The 22103-nt window shown below is 43.1% G+C and overlaps 1 protein-coding gene across 7 annotated transcripts in view; it reads left to right on the forward strand.

Moving 5' to 3' along the window:
• Positions 1–22103, forward strand: part of ZMIZ1 (zinc finger MIZ-type containing 1) — a 558395-nt gene that overhangs the window by 262370 nt on the left and 273922 nt on the right. For all 7 annotated transcript variants that reach the window (XM_058188355.1, XM_058188360.1, XM_058188358.1 and 4 more), the window contains one exon: positions 12299–12379. The gene's annotated coding sequence lies outside the window, so the exon portion shown is untranslated. The remainder of the gene's footprint in view (positions 1–12298; positions 12380–22103) is intronic.

A 22103-nucleotide genomic window follows, 5' to 3' on the forward strand; every position in this document is an offset into this window, starting at 1 on the left:
GAATTGGTTGATGGGCAGGACAAAGATGTTTTTCGTTTCAGCAAACAGCACCATGTTCTCTGATCCCAAAGTGTAGTGTGCAAGATTCAACTGTTATACCACAATGTTTTCCTGGGGCTCCTTGCAAACTCCAGAAGTCTTTAAAATGTTGTCAATATCACCGTGTGTAGTGTTTGGCTAGCTGGTCAGCCCCTCCAACCCTTCCCTGTTTTAAAATCTGAAGGCCACCTTTCATTCTTTACTTTATGCTACTCTTCTATCAAGATCCCGTTCATAATTTCATTTGGATCAGTTCTGTGATAGCCCCCTCAAGTATCTTCCAATACTTCACAAGGAAGAGAGGGTTGATTTATTCTTCAGAGCTCCTGAGGGCAGGACTTCGTTGTTGTTGTTGTTGTTGTTTTTATTTGCATCTATATCCCACCCTTCTCCGAAGACTCAGGGCGGCTTACACTATGTTAGCAATAGTCTTCATCCTATTTGTATATTTATATACAAAGTCAACTTATTGCCCCCAACAATCTGGGTCCTCATTTTACCTACCTTATAAAGGATGGAAGGCTGAGTCAACCTTGGGCCTGGTGGGACTAGAACCTGCAATAATTGCAAGCAGCTGCTGTTAATAACAGACTGCATTAGCAGTCTGAGCCACAGAGGCACCTTGTTGTTGTTTTCCCTTTCGAAAACGTTTTGCTTCTCATCCAAGACATTTCTTCAGTTCTGAAGTCAAAGCTAAGGAAGCTTCTTGGATGAGAAGTGAGAGGTTTTCAAAGAAAAAAAAAACACACACCCCAAGAAAGTCCAGTTGCCTTTTTAAAAAGCACTTTTGAGACAACCCGGGACCTGGATGATGGAGAATTTCCATCAATGATTGGCAGAATACCATCCTGGAAGTTAGGAGTGACACCTTTTGAAAACCACTAGAGAGGTAGGTTCCAGAGCTCCTGCTGATTTGCATTACCTGGTTTCTCCCCCACCCTCCTTTTGCCCTCTTCTGCTCATCCTCCTCCCACTCAATATTCCTTTCATTTCCCTGTAGTGAGGAGTTGTTCCAGGTAAAACCACAGAAGGTGTGTGTGTGTCTGAGAGAGAGAGAGAGAGAGAGAGAGAGAAAGAGAGGGAGGGAGAGGGAGAGAGGGAGAGGGAGGGAGAGGGAGAGGGAGGGAGAGAGAGGAAGACAGAGAGAGGGAGAGGGAGGGAGAGGGAGACGGAGGGAGAGGAAGAGGGAAAGAGAGAGGGAGAGAAAGAGGGACTGAGGGAAAGGGAGAGGGAGGGAGCGAGAGAGGGAGGGAGAGAGAGGGAGAGAGAGAGGGAGGGAGGGAGGGAGGGAGGGGGGAGGGAGGGAGGTAGAAAGAGGGCAGGAGGGAGAGGGAGAAAGGAAGAGAAAGAGCATGTGAAAGTAACCCAAGAGACAAGAGGTGGCTTCGAACCTGAGAACATTTCTAGGTTGCAACCTGGCAGCCCTACTCAAAACAATGAATAGAATAGAATTTTTTATTGGCCAAGTGTGATTGGACACACAAGGAATTTGTCTTGGTGCATATGCTCTCAGTGTACATAAAAGAAAAGATACGTTCATCAAGGTACAACATTTACAACACAATTGATGGTCAATATATCAATATAAATCATAAGGATTGCCAGCAACAAGTTATAGTCATACAGTCATAAATGGAAAGAGATTGGTGATGGGAACTATGAGAAGATTAATAGTAGTGCAGATTCAGTAAATAGTTTGACAGTGTTGAGGGAATTATTTGTTTAGCAGAGTGATGGCCTTCGGGAAAAAACTGTTCTTGTGTCTAGTTGTTCTGGTGTGCAGTGCTCTATAGTGTCGTTTTGAGGGTAGTAGTTGAAACAGTTTATGTCCAGGATGTGAGGGGTCTGTAAATATTTTCACGGCCCTCTTCTTGATTCATGCAGTATACAGGTCCTCAATGGAAGGCAGGTTGGTAGCCATTGTTTTTTCTGCAGTTCTAATGATCCTCTGAAGTCTGTGTCTTTCTTGTTGGGTTGGAGAACCGAACCAGACAGTTATAGAGGTGCAAATGACAGACTCAATAATTCCTCTGTAGAACTGAATCAGCAGCTCCTTGGGCAGTTTGAGCTTACTGAGTTGGCGCAGAAATGATTGATATGTCTCAGGGAAATCTCCCTTAGAGGTATTTGGGTCAAAAGCTCGTCTCTTCTGTACGTCGCCTGTTCCCAGGATGCCAAGATACAACATGTGTTAACAAGCCTTTGTTCAGGGTTTGGCTGGGTGTCTCTCTCTGTGCCAGAGAATTGGGTATTTGGCAATCTAGATCTCTAGATTTCTAGATCTGTAGAAGGAGGAAGGAATTTGTCTTTTTTTTCCAGCCTTCAGAAAAGACCGAATCTGTTCTACATGGAAAGTAGTCCTTGACTGACAAGAGTTCCTTTAGTGACGCTTCAAAGTTACAACGGCAGCGAAAAAGGGATTTCGGGGCCGTTTTTCACACTTACGACCTATGGCCATGTGATGAAAATGCAGACACCTGACAAATGATCCGTGAAGGTTGCTCGCAGTGTCCGGGGTGGTGGTGTCATGAGATCCCCTTTGGAGATCTTCTGACAAGCAAGGTCAAGGGGGAAGCCAGATCCGCTTTAACAACCGTGTTACCAGCTTAACAACTGCAGAGATTCGCTTAATAATTGTGGCAAGGAAGGTGCTAAGAAAGGGGCAAAGATCACTTAACTTAGCAGCAGAAATTTTGGGCTCCGTTGTGGTCGTAAATTGTAGCACCCGCCCAGTGATGGGATTCAAGTAATTTAACTACCGGTTCTCTGCCCTAATGATTTCTTCCAACAACCAGTTTGCCAAACTGCTCAGAAATTTAACAACCGGTTCTCCCGAAGTGGTGCGAACTGGCTGAATCCCACCACTGCACCCACCCGTCTCCTAGGAAAATGAGATATTTTAGGAAATATTAAAAGGGCAGAATATTTCCCCTAAAAGAGAGGCAGAAACTCAGCCCACCCCCTCTTTGTCAATGGGCCTTTAACGCCTGGACCAGTCTATTCTACATAACAAAGATCTACCTCCTTCAGGCAGAGTCATAGTAGGAATTGCCCAAAGCCCTTTCATTACATCATCACCCAGCAAGAGTCAACCAAGCCTGGGAAACACACAACCTACAAAGTTACCCCTGCATAGCCCCATGGGAGTCTGACAACCGATCAGAATACAAGTTCAAATTCAAAAGTACAGAGAGGGCATAAAACAGGGCAGTCTCAGCATCTCTTCCCTTTTTTCCCCCAGGACCTCAAACCAGGGTTGAAATGCTCCCGATTCAGACCGGATCGGCTGATCCGGTAGTGATGATGGCAGGTGGTTCAGAGAACCGGTAGCAAAACTCCCTGTCCACTCCCCCACATGCCCACCCAATCGCCCGCTTGCCCGCTTGCCACTTCTTTCTGGCTCGCTCTCTTTTCCTGCCCAAATGCTGGGAAGAGGTTGTAAAAAATGCTTTTAAAGAGTAAAAAAAAAAAAAAAGGCTCTGACATTCATAGCTGAGCCGCGCGATGTCAGAGCCTTTTTTTTTTTACTTTTAAAAACATTTTTTTTCAACCAATTTGGCCGAAAAAAAGATTGTGCGCCACAGCTGATCACACCCCCCCCCGCACTCTGTTCTACTTATCCCATGCCTTTTTTTGCTGTGCACCGAGCGTGCGCGCACCTCGCATTTGGTGCATGGTGCGCAGTGTGTATGCGGGCGTGCAGTGCGCCTTTGGACCGCAGCGCACATGCACAGCCAGCAAACCATTAGTAAACCGGTTCAGATTTCACCACTGCCTCAAACCACGTGGTCCTGTCCACCATTAAAAACCATCTTTCCAAGCAACCTCCATGTTTCCAGTGTCTTTCTTCCCCATTTGGAACTGAACCCAGATGGACATTTCTTCCAACCAAGTCAAGGACTATCCATAATGAAGAATAGACTCAATCAATAGACTCAATCAACTTGTTTGGAATGGTCTAGGGCAGTGATAGCTAACATCGGGTGCCAAAAGCGGGGGGAGGGGGGAGGGAGCACAGGAGAGTTGTGCGCATGTCCACACCCATAATTATATGTGCCCCGCGTCCATGCATGCATGCACGACCCCTCCACGCTGCCCCTACTTTTGGCACGTGATGGCACGGTGGGCCCGGTAGGCCTATTTTTTGCTCTGGTCCCACTGGAAGTTAGCAAACGGGCCATTCCCAGCCTCCAAAGGGGCTCTGGAGGGGTGGGGAAGGCTGTTTTCGCCCTCCCCAGGCTCCTAGAGAGGCTCTGGAGCCCGGGGAGAGCAAAAAACAGGCCTTTCCCTCCCCTCCAGGCCCTCCAGAGGCAGAAACCAGCCTGTTTCCCTACTTCTGGTGGGCCCAGAAGGCCCAAAAATCAGGTGGTTGGTATGCACATGCGCACCGGAGCTCAGTACACGTGCCATTGGTTCACCATCACGGATCTAGGATCTCCTGCTTTCAAATGCAGGGGTTGGACTAGAAGATCTCCAAGGTCCCTCCCAACTCTCTTATTCTGTTTTGTGTTTTTTTATAAAAAAACATCATTTGTTGTCCATAACATGCAGATTTGCCTCCTAGAGTGTTTTTGTTCCAGATTCTAGGGAAAGTTTGCCTTTTAAGTATGGAAATTAAGGAACTTTTCCCCTTTTTGCTCTTCTTGTTGTTCCTCCTAATTGTGAAAAGTGGGGTGGGGAGATTAACTGCCCCGTCTCCTGCCAACTTGTTATGGGAAACCAGTGACCTCATCTTTCCTCTCTTCAGTAGATAAATCAACACCCATCTTTACAAGTCTGGCAAAAAAAAGAAAGAAAGAAATTTGCACAACTGCCTTGGCAGTGCATCCCCACATTTTCCACTTTGGAGTCTACTGCGGTAGCAAGTGTGCAAAACGGTTAGTGCGATGCAACAGATTCCTTCTTGAAGCAGCAATATCTCTTTTTAAACCAGGTTGGGTGTGAGAAAGAAAACAAAATAAATTAAAAAAAATAGAAACCCTGTTACTAGCATATTGCTATTTTGAAGCCACGTTTTAAGGCTCTTCCAAACAAACGAGAGATACAAACGCCTTTTATAGTAATGCTGAAACCAATATAACCACAAATTGTTAGCAAAATTCATGATTGACCCCAATAGCTGCTGGAACAGAGCCGGGTTGTGCTGTGTCGTGAAGCCCCAACCTCTTTAAATCTGTTGTGACTCCAGCCCCCGAACCTGGCCCCATGCCCGAAAGTGACTCTGAAAGTGAGGGGGAAGGGCCGGTAAGGCTTACCTCAGGAGCACCGATGCCTTTGGCTCGGCTCCAGGATCCAGAACCAGACCAGTCGGAGGATGTAATGAAGCCGTCATCCCCTGATTCCTCCCTTCCCCAGGCTATGCCTTCAGACCCAGCTGATAATAATAATCAAGCTTGGCTTGACCCGTGCTTCAGAAGATTAGAGAGGTGGCATCATCAAAAGGAAGGGTGGGGCTCCACAGGATATATAAGGAGCTTTGGGACTGCTCTCACTCCACGGGAAGCAAAAGTTTAGCTGAACCGTTTCAAACAGAGCTGAAAGTCTTGCTACGTGAGTCATTTGTTTGAACTTTGGCGGGCAGCTGCAATTTCTCTTGCCAGGACTGATAAGAGCTGTGAATCCATTGGCTGAAGGCCAGCTCGTGGGTCTGAAGTGGGGAAGGAGACAGAACAAAATCCAAACAGGAGTTGAGGTTTTTCACTTCAAAACTGTCAACATCACTCAAAGCCTAGCAAAATTTGAAAGGCATCTTTGAATATTTTACATCCGTTTGATAAGCCCAAATGGGCTTTGCTTGTTCCAAAAGGCAACTGGACTTTTGGGGTTTTTTTTTCTTTGAAAATGTTTCACTTCTCATCCAAGATGCTTCTTCGGTTCATTTCTTGGATGAGAAGTGAAACGTTTTCCAAGAGAGAGAAAAAAAATACAACAAAACAAAAACAAAGAAAGTTAGTTTTTAGTTGCCTTGTGGAAAAAGGAACTTTGGGACAATCATGATTTAGATGATTGAGAATCTCCATAGACTTCTGCTGGTAGCAGAGGTGGGTATTCAGCAGGTTCTGTCCAATTCTGGAGAACGGTAGTGGAAAGTTCGAGTAGTTCGGAGACTGGCCCCAGAGTGAGGTGGGAATGGGGATTTTGCAATATCCTTCCCCTGGAGTGGGGAGGGAACGGAAATTTTACAGTATCCTTCCCCTGGAGTGGGGAGGGAACGAAGATTTTATACTATCCTTCCCCTGGAGTGGGGAGGGAATGGAGATTTTACAGTATCCTTCCCCTGGAGTGGGGTGGGAATGGAGATCTTACAGTATCCTTCCCCTGGAGTGGGGAGGGAATGGAGATTTTACAGTATCCTTCCCCTGGAGTGGGGTGGGAATGGGGATTTTGCAGTATCCTTCCCCTGGAGTGGGGTGGGAATGGGGATTTTGTAGTATCCTTCCCCTGGAGTGGAGTGGGAATGGAGATTTTGCAGTATCCTTCCCCTGGAGTGGAGAGAGAATGGAGATTTTACAGTATCCTTCCCCTGGAGTGGGGAGGGAATGGAGATTTTACAGTATCCTTCCCCTGGAGTGGGGTGGGAATGGGGATTTTGTAGTATCCTTCCCCTGGAGTGGGGTGGGAATGGAGATTTTGCAGTATCCTTACCCTGGAATGGAGAGGGAATGGAGATTTTATACTATTCCTTCCCCTGGAGTGGGGTGGGAATGGGGATTTTGCAGTATCTTTCCCCTGCCACACCCACAGAACCGGTAGTAAAAAAATTTGAAAACCACCCCTGGCTGGGATAGTTGAGCAGCTCAACGTTCTACATTTTGAGAGCATCCTGTTGAAGCTTAATGTGCTACCCATTGTTGCCAGCATTTGTCTTCTTTTTTTAACATTTTTAAATTTACGATGTGAGTCACCGCTTTAGCCCACTTCCTTTGCTGCTCTTTGCTCAGAATGTTGCTTTCTTGTATTTACTCTAGTTAGAAAAACTTAACTGCCCACTTACAGAAGGGCGGGTGTGGGGGGAAATCAAAATCAAAGCAGTGCCACCAAATCTTACAGATGGGAGATTTTTTTCTTTTTCTTTTTTAATCCATACGCTAAACCTTTGCAATGATGCCGCAGAAGTTTTCTTCCTCTTTGGTGCACGGACAGTCTGATTCCTTTACCCAAGTAACCGCAAGAGAAATATTTTGCCTATAATATAATAGGAACTTCCTTTCTCCATAATAAACAAGAATAGACATCTGGAACAAGTGGCTGGCTGTTTTAGTGCGCCCCCTGCTGGTCAGGGAGCGCCTGCCGCCCTTGATGTCCTTAGGTTATTCCAACACCTGGGAAGGGCAGCTGAAGGCTACATCCATATTGAAATATGAACAATATGCACCTTTGCAGAATGCTGAGATGAGGATTTTCTGACCAAGGGAAGACTACATACTGTTCTTCCCCGCCGCAGGAACTCTTTGTCCCTGCAGCTTCAAACCAGGTTCAAAAGTGTGAGCGATGTAATGATTTAGCTCCAATGATAAGCAAGGTAGAAGAGACCAGAGATCTCATACAATGAATTTAGGGTTAGCGGTCTGTGGCCGTTTATCCGGTAGGAGAATATTACGAATGTTGACAAACGTCAGAATCACAAGGTGTAAAATTACGACCCGGTACCTGATGGGACAAGATGAAAATTCTTTCTCTATTTTTTTTTTCTTTGTTTGTCTGTTTCAACTTAAAAAAACAAAAAACGATGTTGCACAATGTTGTGAAGTTCTAAGCTGTAGGAATCACATCCAGCTTAGCAGGAGAAGACAATATTAAAGGCAACTTTTTGTTTGAAAAAAAAAAATGGAAACAAGGGTCAGTCCTAGAGGAGATCAACCCTGGCTGCTGCTTAGAAGGCCAGATCTTGAAGATGAAACTCAAATACTTTGGCCACTTAATGAGAAGGAAGGACTCACTGGAGAAGAGCCTAATGCTGGAAACGATTGAGGGCAAAAGAAGAAGGGGACGGCAGAGAACTAAGTGGCTGGACGGAGTCACTGAAGCAGTTGGCGTGAGTTTAAATGGACTCCAGGGGATGGTAGAGGACAGGAAGGCCTGGAGGAACATTGTCCATGGGGTTGCAATGGGTCAGACACGACTTCGCAACTAACAACAACAACGAGGCTCAACCAACTTCGAAAATAGCTGATAACGTTTCTTAAGGAAGAAACTAAAAAATGATAATGTATCGCTCAGCTATTTTCAGTAATGTCTGTTCCGTTTGACAGTCAATTATCATTGTTTAACGTCTTCTGCACTTTTGTTCATAAAAGTGGTTAGATGATGAACGATTATTTTAACAATGGGCTCTTTGATTCGCGCACACCTCAAAGAGATCAGTTTTACCTGTGTAAATATTTTGTCCGGTCTCTGTCATTACTGATTAAATTGTCAGATCCTGTGATTTCCTGTTCTTCAGATTGGTACATTTCCAGTAGGGCTGCAGTCTAGATATTTGGACTTCATTTCCTCAAATTTCCAAGCTAGTATGATCTTTGCTGAAAATACCTGATATTGAAGTTCATACATCTGGGGTCTCTAGGCTGGGGTGATCCAATAAATCCTTTAAAATTTTAGCCTGCAATAATGATGATGACCTGTATGCTGCCTAGCTTCCAAAGGCTCTTGAGTGCTCACAACAATCAAAGGAAGAAATGACAATAAGATCACAAGCACAACAGATAGAATGAACACTGGGCCCTATCTAACAAACTGAAATTCAGTGTAGAGAAAAGTAAAGACTTAGGCACATACCGCTTCCCCCAAAAAAATACACACATATAAATTGGAAGAAACCAAACTTAATAGCAGTAACTGTGAGAGGGATCTTGGAGTCTTAGTGGACAACCGATTAAATATGAGCAAAGAGTGTGCGGCGGCAGCCAAAAAAGCCAATGCAATCCTAAATTGCACTAACAGAGGGAGTCAATCAAGATCATGAGATACTAATGCCACTCTATAAAGCCTTAGTAAGACCACACCTAGAGTACTGCATCCAGTTATGGTCACCAGACTATAAAAAAGATGTTGAGACTCTAGAAAGAGTGCAGAGAAGAGCAACCAGGATGATTAGTTGGACTGGAGGCTAAAACATACAAAGAACTGTAGCAGGAACTGGGCATGGTTAGTCTAGTGAAGAGAAAGACCAGGGGAGACATGATAGCAGTCTTCCAATATTTGAGGGGTTGCCACAAAGAGGACAAACTACAGAGACGTCTTTGGACAGTGCTGGCTTTTCGGGTTTGAAATGGAGATGAGCACCACCCCCTAGAGTCGGGAACGACTAGCACATATGTGTGAAAGGAACCTTTATCTTTAGCTTTAGGCTTGAGTGCAATCCTTTTATATAGCATAGCCCAGGGGTCTCCAACCTTGGGAAACTTTAAGACTTGTGGACTTCAACTCCCAGAATTCCTCAGCCAGCTCAGGCTGGTAAGGCCTGTTATTAAGAACACAAAGCCTGCAATTACTGCAGGTTCGAGCCCGGCCCGAGGTTGACTCAGCCTTCCATCCTTTATAAGGTAGGTAAAATGAGGACCCAGATTGTTGGGGGGGCAATAAGTTGACTTTGTAAAAATATACAAATAGAATGAGACTATTGCCTTATACACTGTAAGCCGCCCTGAGTCTTCGGAGAAGGGCGGGGTATAAATGTAAACAAAAAAAAAACAAAAACTGGTCTAATCTGAGAAGCCACCATTGATGCTCATCAAAATCTTGATGATAGGTCATCAGTCTTTAGAGCAGTGGTTCTCAACCTTTATAGTGCTGCGACCCCTTTAATACAGGACAGAGGTATTAAAGCAGAGACTCCTCCCCTATTAAGTTTATGGTGCCTGAAGCCGAATTCGGCTAGCGATTTGAAGAGCCTGCAGCTGGCTTGTGGAGTCAACCATTGGAGCGCGATTCTTTGATTCGCAAGTATACTTCCCATATTTCCAATGGTCTTAGGCGACCCCTAGCAAATCATCATTCGACCCCCAATGGGGCCGCGACCCACAGGTTGAGAACCGCTGCTTTAGAGAGCCATTCTTTATTGCCTGCTCTGAAAACCCGTTAAAGATTCCAGCATAACTTCATGGACAATTGGAAATACATCGGCGTTCTTGTGGTATTCTTTGTGCCTATAAAAAGAGACCTGTTTTCAGCGTTGCTCAAAAAAATGCAGAAATGGTTTATTGGCTGGAAATGGCCTTTCTTGATTAGATTTCTCCAAATAATTTTAGCTCGGAGCTTCACAAAGATTTTATAAAATCTATACACTTTATCTAAGCCTCATCAGGAAAAGCGCTTTTCAAGTATTTTGTCTACCACATTCGTTAGGGAAGAAAAGCGCATATTTTAGGTAGATGTCCATAGTTTGTCCTGAAGACAGCAAAAATCTTGTAATTATATCATTTTCCCCAAACTTAAAAAACAATAACAACAGTTGTAAAATATCACAAAACCTCTATTTCTGTGCCTCCATTTCTGCAGATGATATGGGGATGAGCTTAAATTCTAAGGGGAATGGATGTTGGTTGGCTGGTTGGTTGGTTTGTAGGTTTCTATGGTTGTCCACCTCAGTCAATGACTCTGGGAGGCTTACAATTCAGAAAATACATTTTTCGGAAACACAAAATATAAGATATATAAAGTATTTCCAAGAATGTCACTTTCTCTCAGTGACATTCCCTCAGTAAGGAACTTTCCCTCAGTTTTCAACCAGACACTCCCCAACAGATCTTTGTATCTGAACAAGTTCCTCAAAAATTCCTCACACTTGAACAACAGTTTAAAACCGATAGATACCTGCACACCGATGGATACCTATTGTAACTTTTTCAGTCTGTGTAATTTCTGATGGCAAATACTAAGACAAAACACACCTTTTTGAAGCCTCTTCTAGGTCAAGATTATAATTTAAACTTGTATACCCGTTTTCCAGTCATTGATAGAACGGGCCCATGGTAGGGTCTTGCAAGGGACATATTGGGGCACAGATGGTATTCAGCCGGCTTGGACCGGTTTGCCCGAACCGGTAGTGGAAATCAATGGGCGCCCGTCCCAACTCTATGCCATCCTATTTAGGCACATTTTTGACACTGGAGGCATGTGCGAAAGGCGTGTGCATGAGCAAAGCACATACATGGAAGGCCGGGCGCAAGTGCGGAAGGCAGTCATGCATGCGAACCGGGTGAGCGGGCATGTGGTGAACGAGTAATAACATAAATTGAAACCCACTGCTGTATTGGGGATAAGGAAAAGAGATTATCTTCTTTCCAGGATTATGTTGCACTCCGAAATAAAGCTAGAGACCGCTATACTACTAAAAAGAGTACTAAACCACTATAGCTCTTATAGAAAGGTGTCCTTGGAAATTTGTGCAGGACAATCAAGCAGGACTATATTTTTTGAGGGGAGGGATGTAAAAAAAGGTAAGATGTTGACCACACAATTAAAAGCACATCCCCCCCCCTTTGTTATATTTGTTTCACACACAATGCACATAAAAAGACAGGAAATACTCTTGGTCACTCAGTTGTGGTGGCCATCTTGACTTTTTTTTTTATTTGCATTTATATCCCGCCCTTCTCCGAAGACTCAGAGCAGCTTACACTATGTCAAACAATAGTCTTCATCCATTTGTATATTATATACAAAGTCAACTTATTGCCCCCAACAATCTGGTCCTCATTTTACCTACCTTATAAAGGATGGAAGGCTGAGTCAACCTTGGGCCTGGTGGGGCTTGAACCTGCAGTAATTGCAAGCAGCTGCTGTTAATAACAGACTGTCTTACCAGTCTGAGCCACCAGAGGACACCTCCTCCTCCTCCCACAGATGCTTGTCATCAAGGACTTTGGAACAGGGGTGAAATCCAGCAGGTTCTTGACAAGTTCTGGAGAACCAGTAGCGGAAATTTTGAGCAGTTCAGAGAATTGGCAAATGCCACCTCTGGCTGGTCCCAGAGTGGGGTGGGAATGGAGATTTTGCAATATCCTTCCCCCAGGAGTGGGGAGGGAATGAGGACTTTGCAGTATCCTTCCCCTGGAATGGGGAGGGAATGAGGATTTTGCAGTATCCTTCCCATGCCAAGCCCACCAAGCCACACCCACGCCCACCAAGCAACGCCCACAGAACCAGTAGTAAAATAATTTGGATTTCACCACAGCTTTGGAACTTGATATTGTCCCCCCTCCTTTGCAAAGTAATTTGGAAAATGCCAACTCTTTGTTTATCTTCTTAATTGCAGGAAAATAGACCCTGTTATGTGAAGTCTGAGAAGGTGTAGGTGGTACAGCTCCCGGAGAGGAGATGCTTATGGAACACTCAGGTAAGGCGCTGGTCTTTTGATTAGAAGGGCTGTTCATATGGTAGGCATCTGGTTTACTTCGTCAAGAATCAAAATATTGGTTTCTTGCCTGTTTTGTTTTTGCCAGCTTTATTCTCCAGCAGGATAAAAACCACTTCCTTGTTGAGGAATTGGTGGAAGCAAAATATTGGGGTCATAAGAAGGTTCCCATTGGGGTCTTGCGTCAGGCAGAAGATGAATGTTCTCAGTTCAGAAATGAAGAGGAGCTGCTGATGCTTCCACAATCTATGGTGGCGTTTTTTCAACGTTGGCAACTTTTAAGCTGTGTGGACTGCAACTCCCAGAATTCCCCCAAGCCGCTCTGAATTCTGGGAGTTGAAGTTCATACAGCTTAAAGTTGTCACGGTTGAGAAACACTGATCTATGGCAAGCTTTGGACTTGGATATTGGCTCTCCCTTCGTGACGTTAAGCTGTCATTTGTGGCTTGCTTGCGAGAGAGGGAGTTTCTCATCTTTAAACAAATGGAACCGTGTGATTTGTTGGACACAATAAAGGATCCTCATTTCTAGGTAACAACAGAGGAATGGAAAGAAATGAGAGTAAAAGCCTGCAGTTCATCACAGCTCATAAACATAATAAGAAACTTTGGCAAAGTTTCATTTACCTGAGCAAAAGAAGGGTGCTTGATGCTTAGTTGTTTTCTTGCAGACGTTCCATTACCCAAACTAGGTTGCAGTAGCACTTCAACTTATATAATGCTTCACAGTGCTTTACAGCCCATTCTAAGCAGTTTACAGAGTCAGTATATCGCCCCCAACAATCAGGATCCTCATTTTACCCACCTCAAAAGGATGAAAAGCTGAATCAACCTTCAGCCAGTCAAGATCGAACTGCCTGGCAGTCGGCAGAATTAGCCTGCAATGCTGCGCTTTAACCACTGCGCCACCACGCCTCTTACTATCACCACTGCGTTGTTTGGGTAATGGAACGTTTGCAAGAAGCTGAAGAAGCTCCTTGGATGAGAAGTGAAACGCCTTCAAGGAAAAACAAAAGTTTGGAAAAAAGCACCGTTGCAAGAAAACAAACAAGCTCAGAGAGCAACAAGGACCTCTCAGTTCAACCCTGAGCTACAAATATTCTCCTTGATCGTTGTTTCCACTTAGGATCCTTTCCCAGAACTGAATCTGCTAAGTTAGTGGCTGTACTCTGATGTGATTGTGATTGTTGGTCAGTGGAGGTGTGCAAATTCTGCCAGATTTACCTTTGTTCAGTGTGTACGGAGGGTTGCCTGCAACGTATGCAGAGTTGACCCACAACATTCTTGTTACAAGGGAAAAGTAGCCTTTGATACTGGGGGGTGGGGAGCTACCTTACAGAACACGGAATTTTTCCCCTCAGGCTGTTCCTCATGTCTTCTGCTACTTGATCTGTTCCAAGTGGAGACGTTAAGACTTCAACTTGTCAGCAGCGGCTCTCGTCTTTGGCTCCTCTGCTATGCGGGCAAATTGGTTGATGAGCTTCGGAGCCTTTTGGGTTTTTTTTGAAGGAATTGTTTGCTGTCGGAGATGATAGAAAGGATTGATTCCCGCCAGGCTCTGTGAAGTGGCCTCTGATTGTCCAGAGAAAGCTTTAATGCCTGGCTGATGTTTACCTGCTGGTTTAGTATTTTCCCTGCTGTTCTACTCATTTGTTTTGCTCTCGGTTGAGAGAAAAAAAATAGAAAAGGAAAGGAAATATCCTGTACACCGAAACTGTTGATTTCTAGGATAAAAAAACCAATTGACTTGAAATCCGAATAGATGCAATTGTTGGAAATGAAGGGAGACTAACCTCTGATCCAATGGCCCAGGCTGGCTGTTCTCCCACTCCATATAATGTGATCGACCTCCACATTTCTCTGCAAGAGAATAAGATAAAGGCAGGGGGAAGTCCCCTTGTTTGCTTAATACCATTGTTGGAAGAAATGTCCTTCTGGGGTCAGTTCCAAGTGGGGAGAAAGAGACTGGAAACATGGCGGCTGTCAAGGTTCCAGAAAAACCTCTTCTGCATGAAAAAAACTCCGAAGCCATTGTCTTTCAAAGTTCTTTACTAGCATAAGGAAACTGGCACACGAGCGGCTGCTTGGAAAGATGGTTTTAATGGTGGGCCAGGGTCACATGTTTTGAAGATCTTGGGTGAAGAAAAAAAGGAGTAGAGATGCTGAGAGTGCCTGGGTTTTATGCCCTCTTTTGAATTTGAGCTTGTATTCTGATTGGTGGTCAGACTCCCATGGGGCCATGCAGGGTCAACTCTGTAGGCTGTCCTGAGTCCCAAGCTTGGTTGAGCCTTGCTGGGTGATGATGTAATGAAAGGGCTTTGGGCAATTCCTACTATGGTTTTGCCTGAAGGAGGTAGTTCTTTGCTACATAGAATAGGCTGGCCCAGGCCTTAATGGCCCATTGACAAAGGTGTGGGGAGGCTGAGTTTCTGCCTCCCCACACCTTTGTATTATTTGTATTATATATTGTATTATTATATTATATATTATATTATATATATATATATTATTATATTATGTAGGTCTTTGGTTATTCGGGTTTTCTCCCGCGTAAAATTGGAAGTGTCTTGGCGACGTTTCGACGAAGTCTCATTCGTCATCTTCAGGCTTCAGCTTCGTGCTGCTGGGAGCAATTATATTATATTATAATATATATATATATTATATAAATATTATAATAATATATAATATATTATATTATGTATTATTTGTATTATATATTAGCTAGTTTTAGAGAATGCACTTTTCCCAAAAGGTTTCCACAGTTTTAGCCACTACTGTATATACAAAAAACTGAATTATTCAAGGAAATGAACATGTGAATCCTGGAAAAAAAAAAACTGAAGATGGGGAAGCAGGTGGAAAAAGATGTATGTGGCAAAGTTTACAGGTAGCTCCTCACAGGGGTGAAATCTACTTACCTTCCTTATAGGCTCGGAAGTCCACACGCCCCCCCCCCCGGCACTTCACATGTGTGCACAGATCTTCTGCACATGCGCAAAAAAAGTAAAAAACACTCAGGTGGCGGGTGTCGCCGGTGGTTCAGCTATCGCTACCAGATCGCCAAACCACCGGCCATGATCGGTACCGGATCGCGAGATCCGGTCAGAACTGGGTGCATTTTACCCCTGGCCCTTCGGCTTACAAATACATTTCAGATCAGAATTTGGGTCACTCAGCAATGGGGTCATTAAGTGAATCCTCATGTCACCCAATCAGATTTTTCAACCATTTTACTGCAGTCATTAAGCAAAGGACATGGTCATTCAGTGAATCCGGCTCTCCCCCACTCCCCACCCCCCACCCCCTTTGACTTTGCTCGTCGGAAGTCAGCCGGGCAGGTTGCCAATCGTGATCACGTGACTCCAAAATGCTTTCATCGTCGTAAAATACAAGCTGGGGAAACAGCACCTGAATTGTGATCACTTGCCCCACAAAGACCGTGCAGTGGTCATAACTCGGATGAGTCGAAAGTCACTTTCTTTTCAGTGTCGTCGTATCATTGAACCGTTATTAAACAAACGATCGTATCTCGGGGACTACCTGATTTTAAGTTATCGGCGAAGGCATAAAAAGGCAACGTGGGGATTCAGAGAGAAATGTCCTTTTTCATGAATGGTATTCTGTTGATTGCAGGGAGACCCCTGCAATCGGTTGAGAATATTCTTTTTAACGGTCCTTTTATTTGCTTTGATACTTCCAAGTTGTTCTTGGTAACAGTGACGTAACCCCACATGCTTTGACAAGTTATTACTATCCCCAAAGTGGTATTTTTCCACTACGCAGGCTCCAGAATACCTATTATAATTGGTTCCAGATCTACATGCCAGGACTTGATCTTGTATCATGAGCTGCCATTGATGGGAGTCAGAGCCAAAAATAGAATAAGTTCAAGAAGACACCCAGGAGATGATGAGCTGTGTGTTTCTTTTATGCAGTAGCCTTGTGCAAGCTAATGCTCAGAAGCTCTAGGCTTACCCCATGCCAGCACAACATACAGTAGTGGCCAAAATTATAGAAACCTTTTGGGAAAAGTGTATTTTTGAGGTTTGATGGCTAATAACACCACTTTTTTAGGGGAGTTTCAAGATAATCATATCCCACTGCTGGAATGGCCTGGAAATAGCCCAGACCTTAAAATCTATGGAGCCGACTATAGAAACTTGTTAATCAGAAGCAACCCAGCAATAAAACCCAATTAATAAAAGCCATTGTTCCATCTTGGTTTCACATGATAACAGCTGCAGAACTCAAAGACTTGGTTCACTCCATGGGAAGACGTTGTAAGGTCGTAATTCATACTAAAGGTTACCCAACTAAGTATTAACTGACATGGTGATCATTTTTGTATATCTCCTTTTGTCTATGGTGATAATTTTTGTATAATCTCATTTTTTCTGTGTTTCACTTTTCTTTTTTATATTGTCACCTCTTTGCTAATACGAAATCCTTCCTAATTTTTTTTACATTCTTGATTCAATTATCTTTCCATTGATATATAATTTTATGGTGCTACTCCCCCCCCAAAAAGTGATGTTATTAGCTAGTTTTAGAAAATACACTTTTCCCAAAAGATTTCCACAATTTTGGTCACTGCTGTAGAATGGGGTTTCTGGTGCAGCTTTTACCTTGAAGCTGCTCAATGGCATCTTAATCTTAATCCAGATTTGCAATCCAGGTGTTTTGAGGACATTTCAACCCAACTCTTGAAAATACGTGGAACAGAACAGAATAACAGAGTTAGATGGGGCATCGGAGGTCTTCTAGTCCACCCCCCTGCTCAAGCAGGAGACTCTATACCACCAGAATAGGGCCCTTTGCCACAGCCAACTCACTGTGGCCAACTTGTCATGGCCAAGTCACCATGGCCAACTTGTTGCAGGACAGTTGACCACGGTCAGCTTGCCGTGGGACAACTTGCCCCAAAACAATTTAACAATTCTGTTTAATTATTTAAAATATTTTTTTTATTTTTATTTTTTGCCATTGACATTTCATTCTATCCCTTCTTTTGCATCATTTCTTTAATCATTCTAGTCTGTGGAAGGATTTTGATTCCTTGCAGTCATGTGGTCGTTAGCATTCTTTCTGAGAGTTGCTGAGGCCACTAGGAGTTTACCTATATAATATAAATCCTTCCCTCATCCACTATTCGGTCGGAACTGAAGCAGCTCAAGAAGCGAAATGTCTTCAAGGAAGAACAAAGAAAGTTCAGTTGGCTCTTGAAAAAAAACACCTTCGAGGTCTGCTTGCACTGAAGGGAACTAAGTAACTTTTTCACCCTGCAATATTTTTCACCCACATCATCTTCTGAAGGGGGGTTTGGAAGAATTCCACTGGGCCTTAAGATTAAGGATAGAATCATCAAATGCAATTATCTCCAGGTTACTGAGACAGTTATGGGGCACATCCAAGAAACACCACACTGCTGATAATTGAACCAGTTTGATGGAGAGATCATCACCTGCAAAAGCAGGCGCTCCTAATTAAATCTAGACTAAAGGTAGAATAAGCAAGAATGAATATAATCACCATCTGTTTGTGTTCAGAAACACTCTGGCCTCGATAAAGAGGTCTGATTCAGCCATCTTGTTTTCGTTTTCTTTTTCTAAACATCCCTTCACGGGCTTACCATTCTTCCATTTAAAAGCTCTTCAGAAGCCCACTTCTAATTAAGCATTTATCAAATTAGTGACGTGTTGTAAAGTTTTATCGGGTCACTCGTGAATTTCCTTCACAGATTGGCTTTATCTTCATGAGGAAAAAAAGAATTATTGATAGTTCCTTGAAGGAAGAATATTAACACCCTGAAACACTTTATTAATCTGTGCTGATATAAAGTCACTGGGTTCTTTTATAAATTGTAAGCATTGCTTGTTTTGCTTATCGAAGTATGTTGGGTGGAGTATCCGCTTGGAGAATATAGTCTATTCTGGCAAAATGTATTGATCACGCTCACTTGAAATATTTCTTTTATACACTGTATAAATGGAGATCTAGACTACTGAACTCTCAACAATGTAGGATTTCCTCCCTCTCTATTTATTAACCAAACTTATCACCAAGTTTAGGACCCTTTGTGGGTTTAACAGTAATGAAAAATGTAAAAAATGTCCAGAGTTCCAAATACTGTACTTTTCAGAGTATAAAATGCACTCCTACCCCACCCACCCCAAAAAAAGAGGGTAGAAATGTTGGTGCATCTTATACACCGAACACAGCCATTTTTGGCTTCCCAAAGCGCTCTCTGTCTCTCTCTCTCTCTCTCTCTCTCTCTCTCTCTCTCTCTCACACACACACACACACACACACACCGTGCATCCCTTTTTTGTGAAAAACAGGCCTGTTTTTAGCAAAAACAGGGCACACAGAGGCTTTGGGAGGCCTGCAGAGTGCTCCTGTGGGCTGGGGAGGGCAAAATATGCTCCTGTTTTTGCAAAATATGGGCAGCGCAAAAACAGGGCATGCAGAGACTTTGGGAGGCCTGCAGAGTGCTCCTGTGGGCTGGGGAGGGCAAAATATGCTCCTGTTTTTGCAAAATATGGGCAGCCCAAAAACAGGGCATGCAGAGGCTTTGGGAAGCCTGCAGAGTGCAGAGAGGGAGAAGGGGGCATTTCTTTGTGCTTCCATTTCTATGTGGCACTCTCCCCTCAATGTTAGCGGCCGTCGCTGCCCCAAAGGGGGATAGCAGAGAGGAGAGAGTGCGAGGTGGCTGCTTCTGGGATGAGGGGACCCGGGAAGCGTCTGGGTTCAGCTTACCCAGCTTCTCTTCGTCTCGCAGCCAACTTTCCCAGTCTAGCTTGACTCAGTCTCTCTCTCTCTCTCTCTCTCTCTCTCTCTCTCTCTCTCTCTCTCCCCCTCCCTCTCTCCCTCTCTCTCTCTCACACACACACAGAGGTTGGATTTTTCTTTCCTCCCACCCTCCCTACCGGAGACCCCTGGGTTCCCTCTTCAACCCTGCCTGTTCCATACAGGTACCACCAGTGGTGGGATTCAGCCAGTTTGCACCTATTTGGGAGAACCGGTTGTTAACTTTCTAAGCAGTTCGGAGAAGCGGTTTTTGGAAGAAATCTTATTTCGTTTTTTCCCCACTTTACAAGGCTAATCCTGTAAGGAAGGCAGGAAGGAAACATTCTGGGGTGTTTCTAGCCTAATCTTTATTGCCCTGCTTACAGAAACTGCCTCTCTGGCTAACCCTTGTTACATTGTAACAGCTAAGGCGAAGCACCCATTGATGTGAGTGATGTTGAGTTGGCCACGCCCAGCCAGTCACATGACTACTGAGCCATGCCTACCCAGCTGGTCATTAGAGCAGAGAACCGGTTGTTAAATTATTTGAATCCCACCAGTGGGTACCACTCACACAAGTGACATAGAGTTGGTCACGCCCACTCAGTCACATGAAAAAAACCCCCAGCCACGTCCACCCACCCAGTCGTTAGGGCAGTGAACCGGTTGTGAAAAAATTTGGAACCCACCACTGCCTATGAAGCAGAACCTGTGAGACCAGGAGACACCACGACTCCTAGATCTGCTCTTCTTCCAGGATTAGTTCTACCCACTCCAGGTGATGAGACCAGAGCTGTCGGCTCCTCTTTGCCTTTTCTTTTCTTTTCTTTTTTTTTTTGTCACATTTTCTGGAACGAAACACAATGCCTCAGAGGAAAACAGAAATGGCATTTATTCCAACTAAGTAGCTAGAGATTTGGAACGACAGTAAAGCTTGCATTGTATCCGCACACATTTCTTTTGTGTGTCGACAAAATACCATTTCGAACAGTCTTGGGGCTTGCACGACAGAATGGTTTGGTTTTTCTTTTTTTCTTTTTTTTCCTCCACAAGAATCTAAAGGCAGTTTGGAAAAGGGATCAGCCGTAAGATGTGTGTACATCTCCCTCTTATTTTGCACCGTATATCTGCAAAATGCATTAGCCAAGAGGAGAGAAGAAATACATACGCACAAAATCTCTTACCTGTCCCGAGCCTGTTTCAATCCTTCAGTCGCTCATTGTTGTCAGATGTCATCACAAGCCACATTCGGTAATCTGATGTGATGGCTGTCATCTTGAGAAACGCAATAATGCTAACTGAAGACGATCACTGGCAGGAAATTGTGAGAGAACCATTTCCCCCCCCCTCCCGCCCCCGCAAGGCTTGCCGTTTCTCTACAAAATCCCTGAATCAAATTAGACGACGCCATTGTTGTGTGTCTGGCAAACCGAAATGTGTGTTCTAAACCCAGACTGCTAATGAGCGCTGTTCCCATGTGTGTACGTGAACGTCCTTCTGTCGATATCTACCAAAAGGAGATTCCGCGCTCGGTTTTTGTGAGCGGGCTTTGAGTGTTCTGTAGCAGAGGTTTTCAAACTTGGCAGCTTGAAGACTTGTGGACTTCAACTCCTTTGAGTTGACTTGTGGAGTTGAAGTCCACAAGTCTTAAAGCTGCCAAGTTTCTGTTCTATAGGATGGTCAATGTCAGAATAAGTGGGTTGGAAGGGACCTCGGAGATCTTCTAGTCCAACCTCGAGCAGGAGACCCTACACCATGTCAGAGAAATGGTTGTCTGATCTCTTCTTTAAATATTTATGTGAAAATATGTGAAAATATTTACAGATCCTTCACATCCTGGACATAAACTTTTTCAACTCCTACCGTCAAAACGACGCTATAGAGCACTGCACACCAGAACAACTAGACACAAGAACAGTTTTTTCCCGAAGGCCATCACTCTGCTAAACAAATAATTCCCTCAACACTGTCAAACTATTTAATAAATCTGCACTACTATTAATCTTCTCATCGTTCCCATCACCCATCTCTTTCCACTTATGACTGTAACTTTGTTGCTGGTAATCCTTATGATTTATATTGATATTGATTGTTCCTGATTGCTTATTTGTCCCCTATGATTATCATTAAGTGTTGTATCATTAAGTGTTAAATTGTACCCTATGACCATCATTTGTGTTGTAAATGTTGTACCTTGATGAAGGTATCTTTTCTTTTGTGTACATGAGAGTATATGCACCAAGACAAATTCCTTGTGTGTCCAATCACACTTGGCCAATAAATTCTATTCTATTCTATTCTATTCTATTCTATTCTATTCTATTCTATTCTATAATATAATATAATATAATAATATAATATAATATAATATAATATAATATAATATAATATAATATAATATAATATAATATAATATAATATAATATAATATAATATAATATAATATAATATAATATAATATAATATAATATAATATAATAATATAATAATATAATATAATAATATAATATAATATAATATAATATAATATAATATAATTAATAGAATAGAATAGAATAGAATAGAATATAATATAATAATATAATATAATAATAATATAATATAATATAATATAATATAATATAATATAATATAATATATAATATAATATAATATAATATATTATAATATAATATAGAATAGAATAGAATAGAATAGAATAGAATAGAATAGAATAGAATAGAATAGAATTTTTATTGGCCAAGTGTGATTGGACACACAAGGAATTTGTCTTGGTGCATATGCTCTCAGTGTACATAAAAGAAAAGATACGTTCATCAAGGTACAACATTTACAACACAATTGATGATCAATCAATATATCAATATAAATCATAAGGATTGCCAGCAACAAGTTATAGTCATACAGTCATAAGTGGA

Source organism: Ahaetulla prasina, chromosome 6, assembly GCF_028640845.1.
Source record: "Ahaetulla prasina isolate Xishuangbanna chromosome 6, ASM2864084v1, whole genome shotgun sequence".
In the NCBI taxonomy this organism is placed as follows: Eukaryota; Metazoa; Chordata; class Lepidosauria; order Squamata; family Colubridae; genus Ahaetulla; species Ahaetulla prasina.